Source organism: Danio rerio, chromosome 8, assembly GCF_052040795.2.
Source record: "Danio rerio strain M-AB ecotype USA chromosome 8, GRCz13ab, whole genome shotgun sequence".
NCBI classification, from domain to species: domain Eukaryota; kingdom Metazoa; phylum Chordata; class Actinopteri; order Cypriniformes; family Danionidae; genus Danio; species Danio rerio.
Window position 1 is genome coordinate 23,769,170 of NC_141028.1, and position 12,251 is coordinate 23,781,420.

The following is a 12,251-nucleotide window of genomic DNA, read 5'->3' on the forward strand; positions in this document are numbered from 1 at the left end:
TTCAATTCAATTCAGCTTTATTTGTATAGCGCTTTTACAATGTAGATTGTGTCAAAGCAGCTTTACATAAATGGTCATAGTAACTGGTTAATGGTAATTCAGTTTTTAGTTTTTTTTATGTATTTCTAAAAGTGTCATGTTTGGTGTCATTTTTTCCATACATAATTTTACAGCTCATGATCTAGGACACAGGATGATAACTTGCATGCTTGGTGCAATTTCAAAACATGAGTTAAAGTTTTGTCTGCTTGTCCTAAAATGGTACATACCAGCGAGGAGGAACAAAGAAAGTTTCCAGTGGACTTTTCCTCTCATGCCATTGTTCAGTCAGTATTTGATTTTATTTTATTTGATTTGACAATTTTAACAAAAATATACAAACAAGTCCAGTTAGACTAATGCATACATATTTTAAAAACTGTCAAGGATAAAATACACAAAAAAGCCAGAGGTGTGGTCCATTGTGGTCCTTGATATTCTTAAAAAAATGAACAAGCAAATCATAAATGGAGTGCAAACATCATCAGCTCAGCAACTTGGCACAACTAAATCCTCAATTTCAACTGTAAAACAACCACTTTTGAATTTCCCTTCTAAAAACACTCTCAAGAGGAGAGACTGGGAGTTACCTGACCAATACCTTTAAATACCTGTTACACTCCCAAACCCTTGCAGAAAGTAGCCAATACAAAGGAAGGCTCGTTTCTCGTGACTCACCTAAGTCCACATTTCTTATTTTGCAGCAAATTATAACTTACAGGTTAAAGTTTGTGCCACATGTAACCTCTAATCTGCGCAGCAATATCCACAAAAACGACAAGACTTCATTTTCCAAGCATCAGAGCAAAATCACGGAAAAGAGAGAAAGAACAGGTATTAGTCACGCGTTTACACTGTGCCTTTTTAAGGTGTTTATTAGGTGGTTCTTAATAACCGTATGGAACTGAGTTAGATTTAACTTCTTTTATCTAAACTCTCTATTTTCCTTGCTTTCCTATGTTGTTGCTGTTGTGCATTTTTTTTTGTGTTATATTTTAGACTAGTCAATAAATATAACCACACTAAATTGTCTTTGTTTTGGCTGAGAGAAAATACCACTTTACAGTAAACCAGCTTGTCACCAGCTTATTACGTTTACTAAAACTTCTAAACTATTAATCTACTTCACAAGAAGCTATTATTCCCTTTCTAAATAAATAATTACAGAGTCCACTCAGATGTCATTGTTATATTTATTTTGTTAAAGTAACTTTAAATACTGTAAGTTAATTTTGAATATTCATAATTGATAATAACTTGTTATTATTGATCATTAACATTCATAATTTGAGCTAAATTCACTACAACCAACGTTACAAAAGATGGTCCTAAACAAATCCCTTTCTAAGAAAGAGCCAAGAGAGGATTCTGGTTTCTTTATTTAATTACTGTATGGTATTAATAAAAGGCATATATAACAAAATACATCAACATTCTAGCATAAAAGTCTCAACAATTTCTGGTTTACACAAACTTTAAAAAGCAAATTCTGTTAAAGATTTTTAAAGATCTTCTAAAAGTGGTAAATGCTTCACTTCTATCAGGGATTTTTCCAACCTCACTTAGAACTGCAGTTGTTAAACCCCTCTTGAAGAAGAGCAACCTGGATAACACCCTATTGAGCAATTACAGGCCAATCTCAAATCTCCCTTTCATTGGCAAAATCATTGAAAAAGTTGTTTTTAACCAGGTCAACAAGTTCTTAAACTTCAGGGGGTGTTTAGACAATTTTCAATCGGGGTTCAGAGCACACCACAGTACAGAGAGCGCTCTTATAAAGATAATCAATGATATACGCCTAAATACAGATTCAGGTAAAATAACAGTGCTGGTATTGTTGGATCTCAGTGCTGCATTTGACACTGTCGATCACAGCATACTTCTGGATAGGCTGGAAAACTGGGTTGGGCTATCTGGCACGGTCCTCAAATGGTTTAGATCTTACCTAGAAGGTAGAGGTTACCATGTCAGTATAGGTGACCATAGGTCGAGGTGGACACCCATGACGTGTGGAGTCCCACAAGGCTCGATTCTGGCACCTCTCCTGTTCAACCTTTACATGCTCCCTCTAAGCCAAATAATGAGAAAGAACCAAATCTCCTACCACAGCTATGCTGATGACACTCAGATCTACCTAGCCTTACAGCCTAATGACTACAGCCCCATTGACACCCTCTACCAATGCATTGATGAAATGAGCAATTGGATGTGCCAAAACTTTCTTCAGTTAAACAAAGAGAAAACTGAAATTATTGTGTTTGGAAACAAAGATGAGGTTCTCAAGGGAAATGCGTACCTTTGCTCTAAAGGTCAAACGACAAAAAATAAGGTCAAGAATCTTGGTGTGACTCTGGAGTCAGATCTGAGTTTCAACAGTCATGTCAAAGCAGTCAGTAAATCAGCATACTATCATCTCAAAAACATAGCAAGAATCAGATGCTTTGTTTCTAGTGAAGATTTAGAAAAACTTGTTCATGCTTTTATCAGCAGCAGGGTGGATTACTGTAATGGACTCCTCACTGGTCTTCCTAAAAAGACAGTCAGACAGTTGCAGCTCATCCAGAACGCTGCAGCCAGAATTCTAACCAGAACCAGAAAATCAGAGCACATCACACCTGTCCTCAGGTCTTTACACTGGCTGCCAGTTACATTCAGAATAGATTTTAAAGTATTATTACTGGTATATAAATCACTAAATGGCCTAGGACCTAAATACATCACAGATATGCTCACTGAATACAGACCTAACAGATCACTCAGATCTTTAGGATCATATAAACTAGAAGTTTCAAGAGCTCAGTCAAAGCAGGGTGAATCGGCTTTTAGCCACTATGCCCCTCGCTGCTGGAATCAGCTTCCAGAAATGATCAGATGTGCTCCAACATTAGGCACATTCAAATCAAGACTGAAAACACATCTGTTTAGCTGTGCCTTTACTGAATGAGCACTGAATGAGCACTGTGCTGCGTCCGACAGATTGCACTATCATGTTTTTCTCTTCTTCTTCATTCTTTCATATCACATTTTACCTGTTTTTAAGTTTTGTTTTGTTTTTATGCATTTTTATTATTTGTTTTTATTTTTATTTTACTTGTTTCTTTTATTCTTCTTTATGTAAAGCACTTTGAATTGCCATTGTGTATGAAATGTGCTATATAAATAAACTTGCCTTGCCTTGCCTTGCCTAAAGAAAACATCTTTATTTGCTTGAACTGAGCGCCGTGACTTTGCAGATACTGTTTATGCTCAAACTGCAGCATCAAACGCTCATTAAAATTAAAAAACGTGAAACAATAAAAGAATCCTTTAAAGAAAAGACATGAAGACGCACATCTCTAGTAAAAACTTTGAGGATATCTCTCTCTTCCAGGTCCTGAAGGTGAGCCACCAGCCATTTCCAAAAGGTCTTCACTTGTTTCTGTTTGAAAATAATGTGACACGCCGGCTCGAGTAGGCGTTTGCATCCAGGAAAGCAGAGGAGGAACAATCAAAGGAGGGCAAAGGTGCACACAAAGAGACACATCAAAGCACGCCGGCAACAAAAAACACATCTGAATTCTTGAGAAGACGCGTTTGCCTTTGAGTACATTTACTCTTTCAACCCATCCAAGCTACAGGAGCATGAGAGGCAAGAGAAAACAGTGAAAAGCTAGACGAGACGGCAACTTTAGCTTCTTTGCCAACAACGTGGTTCAGGTGAGCTCTGAAACCAGCGGCAATGATCCGTGAGGAACACTGCAGATTTTTCCCTCAACCTTTAGTTAAAATGAATACCGGAGCGGGTTAATGCGCTGTGACCCCCGTGAGCACCTGACGCAGACCCACTGCAGACATTTATTCCATTAAAGCCAACTTTTCACCTCATTTCCTTCTAAGGCATTTCTAGAGAGTGAGGCTGAGAAAGGAACAAAGCTGGGGGGAAAGTGGGACAGAGATGGAGAAGAGCAAGTAGGTCTGAATTGAATTATAAAACTAAGCTTGATGTTGCTTTGAGTGCGACCCCCAGACTGTGAAATAAGGATTTGTATGCATTGGAAAACTAATGCATCAATCGCTCCAGGGCTAACTTAAATGTTTTATGCTTGTCTGATTACCAATAAAAACATAATAAAACACATTAAAAAAATATGCGAAGGAAAGGTTGGAACTGAACTATTTCCTGTTTTTGATGAAATATTCTAATTCAAGTATTACACAGTTCAAAACAGCACTTACTTAGCCTCCGTTTACACTGAAAGTTAAATGTGACTCGATTCCAATTTTTTGCACATATGTGACAGATCGGATTTGTTCTATGAAAAAAAAAAAAAAAAAAAAACATGCATTCAGATATTCAGAGATCGGTTTCAGGCTTTCTTCATGTGGAAATAAATCAGATGAAACAGATATTTGCAACTATCTTGTAAACAGGCAGATCGGATTTATTAAGGCATTCTGTTTTGTAAGTCATTAAACTTGTGACAATATGGCACTTCTCTGCAGTTTAATGACGTAGAAGGAAAAACCTGTGTGGGGACGCAGTCGTGGTAAACAACAACAACAGAGAAAGGAGGTATGTGGACAAGCTTTGACACAGCATATCAAATGTGTGTCTGCTCATCCTAAAATTTCGCACCCACTGCTCTTCATTAAAGCCCACCACAATTTGCTTCCACCAGACCTGAGATCTCTCTCGTACCCACAAATTCCACTGAATGGTGGAGGACACCATACATAAACCATGGGCACAAGCTGCGATGACGATCCTTTCACTCTTCCTCCGCCTCAAAATCATTTTAAAGTTGGGTGCTAAAAGCAAGACAATTTCTTTCATCATGACTAGTGTGGCGCAGATGCTAGATTCTGCCTTTATGTATGCGCGGCGCCGTAAATTGTATGGCAAGTGTTAACACATGAATCGGATATGGGTCACAATTAAATGAACGTTTAAACGTACAGGCAAAAAAAAATCTGAATTTAAGCATCAAGACCTGACAGTGTAAATGTGACCTCAGATTAACATACTTTGTAACATCATAAATGTACTGTCATTTTTAATCAATTTGATCTGTCCTGAATGAATGAAAGTACTAAAAGAAAGTTTCCCAAAAATGAAAATTTACTCTCTTTCAAATGGTTACAAATCTTGATTAAAAATTGAAAATGATGGAAACCCTTGACTTGTTAATGGTAACCAGTGTGCAATGTTTTAAAAAGTATCTTCATTTATGTTCTACAAAAGAAAAAATATATTTCTTACAGGCTTGGAAGTAATAATGACTTTGACAAAAAATTCTGTAACAGAGCTTGAAATATTAGCCCAATTTTGGAAAAAAGAACAGCTTTTTTTCATTAATAATCAGATGTTTCATGAGCACCAAATTAGCAAATTAGTTTAAAAAGAATCATATTCTAAAGAATCATGTGACACTAATGAGTTAATGATAACATGTCACAATCACCAGTGATCTCATCCTTGTAGATCGCTGGTAAACATACACATCGCAAAAGAACTACAAATCCACTGTCATCTGGACTACATACTCTGTCATCCACCACTCACACACACACATGCACGTTCCGAATTTTCATTGATTACACACACAGCTGGGAGATGCTCAAATACTGATTATAAAAACTGATTAAACATCGTTCGCATCAGGGTTGAGTCTTGTTTATCTATACTGTGAGCATTATGGCACGTTTCCTTTGCCTTGCCGTGTTTTGACCCATTCGTCGTCAGCGTCTCTCACAATACATAACAATTCTGATTTAATAACTAATCTAATAAATATAATAACTAACAAATTAATTAAATAACATTTTAAAACTTTTGTACATGACAATATTTTTATACAAATTTTATTTTAAATGCAGTCTTGGTGAGCAATAGAGACTTTCCAGAACATAAAAAAAGCTTACCAAACTTTATAAGTCAGTAAATATTCAGTGTAGCGCTGCACGATATATTGTTTCAGCATTGATATCGAAATGTGCAAATGCTTAATAGTCACATCACAGCATCTGCAATGTCAGTGAAGTTTAAGTTTAGTTTTATTTTATTCATTCATTAAGAAATTTTAGTTTTGAGTCTAAATGTGTGGGGTCACTGTGAAGTTTAACCTTACTAGAGTGAAATTTTTTTATTGGCTTGTTTGCTTTGTTTTTATGCCTATGACTGGCCTATGAGATGTCATATGTTTTTTAAACCATTTTTATATAAGAATTTATAAAAATTTGCAGTATTATCAAAGATTATAGTTCTTTTTATAAAATGAAGAATATGCAGTGTTATTTATTTACATTTGATTAATTTCCCTACCTGAATATAGTTAGACATTCCAGCAAAAACGCTATTTCTTTGATTTATGCAGATTTTCTGTTATACAAAATCAATATAATATTATAAATTCTTTTAAATTAATCTATTCAACTCATTTGGTGAAATGATATTCATATCGCAGAAAAGTAAAACATGCAGCCCTAGTTCAGTCTATTCCATACAAACACAATAAGTTCAATTTTACACACTGTAAAACCCAAAAAGCTGACGTAACTCAAACCATTTGAGGAAACCGATTGCAACAAACCATTTAAGTTCAAAAACTAATCCTAATGAGTACTGTGAACTTAATTCATTTCAGTAAACAAAGCAATTTAAGCACAGTAAAACCCAATAAATGAAGAGAACTCAAAACAACTGAGTACTGTAAAACCCAATAAGATAAGGCAACTCAAACTGTTTGAGGAAACCGATTGCTACAAACCATTTGATATAAAAGATTAATCTATAAGTGTACTGTGAACTCATTTAAGTTAAAGTAATTAGGTATTTAATTAACTCATGATCTTCAACACTGAGTTAAAACTCTTTTCAAATGAGTAGAAATATCTGTTAGCAAATTTTGAGTTAACTACATTAATTTTTTTGATAAAGTTGACTGTTGGGTTTTACAGTGCATGCACACGTTCACGCGTGTGCTTATACAGTACGCGCACACACACATGCATCGGTGCACACACAGACGCGCACACATGCACACACGCACACACACACACAAGGATGTCCGCAATCATACGCTGAGTGAAAGTGTCGGCACTTTTAAAGGCTTATTTTGAGTGGATGCGCAGGCAGTTCTTTAATTAGCACTCAGAACTTAAAGCCATTTAAAATCCATTTATTGCTTAAAACCGCAAGTCTGTCACACTTTAAAAGAGCCAACAGCACTTAGAGGAGTTTTACTGTGACAACTCATCTCAGACAAGAGGCCATTTCTAAACAGATAAGATTAAATTTGATCCAGTCTGCTGAGGAAAGATTTACATCACTTTTTTTGAATGTCACATAATTTCAGCATAATTCAAACACTGCGAAAGTCTAACCTGAGCTTCAACGCCTTTTTAATCATGTTAAAAAAAGATCACAATATTTCTCTAAACCAATTTAACAGATGAAAGACAACACGGTATGAATCATGCTGAACTATCTCTGATTAAAGAAATGATGTAAAGCATGATTAAAATCACTACTATTTTTTTCTTTCATCCGCTGTAGTTCAAACTTCTCTAGCTTGTTCATTATTTTTAGCGTCAGGCCTGCAAGTGTCTGTCGAGGGAAGGCTGTAATAAAACAATTGAAGCGGAGGATCTTCAGTAGGACTGTTGCTATGCCAGAAAGAGCCTATTGAAACAGCCATGTGAAGTAGACGAGTGGTAATGCTGCCTACATATGCCTTTGTGAGAATACGCGATTGGTAACAAAGATGCTATGTGAGATATAGAAGAGGATGTTTCAATTTCAAAATGTGCTTGTGTGTGTGAGATTGATGGCTTTTATATAGCGATGTTGTTTGGCCTTGAGCAGTTGAGACTCTCTGTCCATTTTGAGTGTGACTGTGTGCATGCGAACATGCATGTGTGTATTAGAGGAGCTTTAATTGGATGCTCTGAATGTGAAAAGGGAAAATAGTACTGCTTCCTGGAGAGGATGAAAGTCAAAGAGCATGACTTGAAAGGCTAGCACAAAATGGGTGATTACCGCTAAAGCTATTCGTAGTGATTTAATAGCTTTTTAATATATACAAATGTATAAACTGATTTTTTTTTTCATTTTCAGAGAAAACTTTTGCCCTGAAATTTATGTTTATCCTGAACACACCTATATGGCAATATTCAGTTACAGTCATAGCGCCACCTGCTGACAGAAGGAAGTGTGGCACAAATTGATAACCCTGCCATGTTCATTAAAATTGTTAACCATTCTCCATCATCCTAAGGCCATCAGGCCTTGGTAATCCCATGTGCGAGGGCCCTCTCAACACATTTATTTTTTTCATTTTGTTTGATCGTATTGTTTATTTTGCATTATTTTATTTTATTTTATTTTAATATTAGGGCTGCCCATGGAATAGATGGAATGCATGATGGGCAGCATCTTTGTTACCTATCTCGTATTCTCACAAAGGCATATGTAGGCAGCATTACCATTCATCTACTTCACATGGCTGTTTTAATAGGCTCTTTCTGGCATAGCAACAGACCTACTGAAGATCCTCTGCTTCAATTAATTTATTACAGCCTTCCCTCAACAGACTCTTGCATTTCATTTATATCTGTAATGTAAACTGAGATTGTAATTGATCAGGGGCTACAGTTGAAAACACTTTAATTTTCTGGCGTCAATGCAAAGTTTAATCATAAAGTTACAAAAATGTTTGTCATTTGCAAGTGTTCTCTGGGCTTACAACTGTGTAAACATTTTAGGTCAGATAAGCCGTTCAGAAACAAGAAATTATACATTTGATTATTTAATTTGTGAACCAGAATATTGCTAGGTTCCAAAAAAAGGTTTATTTCACATTTGCATATATATATATATATATATATATATATATATATATATATATATATATATATATATATATATATATATATATATATAAAATTTTTTTATATACTGTATTTATCATTACTAATGATTGATTTATTGTGTTTTATGCAGATAAACTCCTCTACAAAATCTTTAAAATCAATCTAGAGGTGGGGTGGTGTTCTGAGGAGACACACAAAGATTACAAAACAGGTCTAAATGCATTTTAAATTTGAGAAAATGTTTTTTTTTTTTAAATAACCACCAACCATTAATAATCTTAAGCATGTCATTTTAAGAAAATCATGAAATTAAAAGGGACAATTAATTCATTGACAATGTAATTCTTTGACCACCAGCAACTGTTTGATTGAGTAAATCTAAATTTACCTTTTTATTTACAACACTTTGTTTACCTTGTGTGGCCCAACTACATGAGCTTTCTTATATAAACTGAAATAAAATTAGGAAGAATATCTTAAGATCAGATTAAACCAACAAAATCATCGACACAACAAAGATGGCAAAGAAAAAAACTAAGTTAAAATTTAGATAAATTTACTGTTTATTTAAAAATTGACTGTTTAACAAGGCATAGGAGGTGGCATGAATGCAATGAAATTAATAATAAAAATGTTGTGAGATTTGAAAATAAAACCGCCAGTACTGTAGAGTCAACTCTCCGTCTCTATCACTGAATGATTCATTTAATTGAGCTGTTCGAACAGCTGATTCATTCACAAATGTCTTTCTGAATGAATCATTGTCTCATATCAAAGCTCAACATTCATTCATAAACAAAATATGCATATGGAGATTTTCGAAAAAACAAACAACATTTGGACAACAGTGATTCTAAAATTGTATCCCATCATTTGCATTCTGATTTTAGGGATAATAATAATGGTTCATTTCAGAAACCGGTAACCTCGAATTTGCTGTAACTTAGATATTAAAAAAACTTGGAAATGTTAGCAAGCCCTGTTAACTGTGTTTTACAGTGAATATAAAACAGCTTCAGTTACACTCTTGTCAAGCCACATAAACTGTTCTGAAATGCAGTTATGCACGGCAGGTACAGCATACATAAATCATATTCAACAACTAAATATATTACCTTCTGTTCTCTCCTTTTTAAAGAATACAAAAAGTTGCGACTGAATTGCTATCAGACTATTTGAAAATCGTGCGAAATGACGCAATGAACTGTATTTGTGAGTGGCGCCTTATTACAATACTAAATTCTGATTAGTTAATCATCATTGTTTATAAGTCATATAAGTCATAAATTGTAATGTTTAATTTGCATGATAAGTTTTACATTACACACACTGTTGTTAATCTAAAGGAGATGGTAAAGAAGGAAGGTGGTTTTACAAAGGGGATGCTTTTTGTCATTTGTTTGCGTAAGGGGGATGCCCACACAATGCACAGACACTTACATGGTAAATAAATGTGAAATTTACATTTGCAAGGTTTATATCTGTTCTAAATAGATTTATTCAGTATTTTTAATATACTACTTTTGCTTTTATCAGTATTTTTTATAAATCTAGCCTTAATAAGTATTTATTTTTTATTTGTTTTTTAGTTGAGTCAAACTTAATTTTGAAAGAAATAGTTTCCCAAGCTCCAATAAAAGTCAATAATTGTACAAAGCTTTTGTTTGTAAGCTCAGACATTTACTGGCATTATATGGGTGTAAAACTCTTACAACCCCATTTGATGTTGAATGTGAGTGACTGAGTATTGTACAGCATGACTGCTACACTGTATGGCCACATTCTAATGCAGATTCATGTTACTGTGCACAAGACTGTGCAAAAAAAGGAAGAGCAATAGCGGGCAAAAGTGTGGGTGTGTGCAGGAAGCGTTCCCTTACCATGTCATTTATCACAAAAAAAAAATATATATATATATATATATATATCAAAATTAATATTTGTTGGAATACAATTTCAGCCTCAGATGGCACGTTTACACAGGAAGAATGATTTAAGGATGCCTATTACATCACCTCATATCATTACTCCCCTACAAGAGCTTTCCTTTGTTTCAATCCGTCTGTCTCTTTATAGTAGGGTTTTGTTTTCATAACAAGAATCAAGTTGATTCATTTCCATAATGTGCCCCAGCAGAGTCAATACAATATCTCTGCATCCTTCTTTTATTTGCCCTGCTTTCCTCTGTTCTTCTCCTTTCTTTGATATCCCTCCTTTGGGAGTCATAAAATGAAATAGCAAATACTTATGTATACCAAACTCGCCTCCCACCTCCATCGTGCTCAATTGGCCTGGAGCAAAGTTCTCTGGTTTGTGCATATGCCTCAAATCGCTCCATCACCAGGAAATTGCGTTTATGGATCTGTGGGATATTGTTTTAGAATCAGGCCGAATACCAGCATAGCGCACAGGTGATTGCTTGAGATTAATCTGAAATAAAAAAAAAAGTTGAATAGACAAAACTGTAATAAAGGCAGTGTTGCATAACTTGTTTGTTTCTTTTTCTTCCAGATGATCATCCTGCCTGGATTTTGTATTCGTATTTCGGTTAGCAAAAAATCTCAGGAGGTAAACTACAACAAATAAAAATATTTGCTATGCAGGTCAGCTTGACAAACAACAGCAAAATTGAAAAATACTGGATAAGCAAGGATATTTGCATTTTATATAACAGACGTTTATATAAAACTTGCGATGATCTCTAATTTAGGGTCATGGACATGCCTTAAAATTTGACACGGCTCAGTATGATGGGTCTGTATGACCAATTTTAACAGTTGCACACATCAACACTAAAAAAATAAAAATAAAAATTAAAAATGCTTTTAGCTGGACCTACAGTTAAAAGAATGTGTATTCATTATACACTACAAATAATGACTTGACTTCTAGTTGTTTAGCTGGAAAAGTGGCAGAAGGTAGATTTTTCTGATGAATTATTTGTTCAACTGCATCCCAATCATCACATATACTGCAGAAAACCTATTGGAACCCGCATGGACGCAAGATTCTCATAGAAATCAGTCAAGTTTGGTTAAGGAAAAATCATGGTTTGGGGTTACATTCAATATTGGGGCATGTGAGAGATCTGCAGAGTGGATGAGAACATCAACAGCATGAGGTATCAAGACATTTGTGCTGCCCATTACATTACAAACCACAGGTGAAGGAAAATTCTTCAGAAGAATAGCACTCCTCATAATTCAGCCTCCGCATCAAAGTTCCTGAAAGCAAAGAAGGTCAAGGTGCTCCAGGATTGGCCAGCCCAGTCACCAGACATGAACATTATTGAGCATGTCTGGGATAAGATGAAGGAGGAGGCATTGAAGATGAATCCAAAGAATCTTGATGAACTCTGGGAG

General features: G+C 35.1%; 1 long non-coding RNA gene across 6 annotated transcripts in view; it reads right to left on the reverse strand.

Moving 5' to 3' along the window:
• LOC141375626 (uncharacterized) overlaps nt 1-12,251 on the reverse strand; it is a 460,251-nt gene that overhangs the window by 336,177 nt on the left and 111,823 nt on the right. Inside the window, exon 3 of one of the 6 annotated variants that reach the window (XR_015497880.1) lies at nt 10,456-11,319. The exons of the other annotated variants lie outside the window; for them this stretch is intronic. This is a non-coding gene — a long non-coding RNA (uncharacterized LOC141375626). Of the gene's footprint in view, nt 1-10,455; nt 11,320-12,251 lie in introns of those variants that run through there. 6 annotated transcript variants of the gene reach the window in all.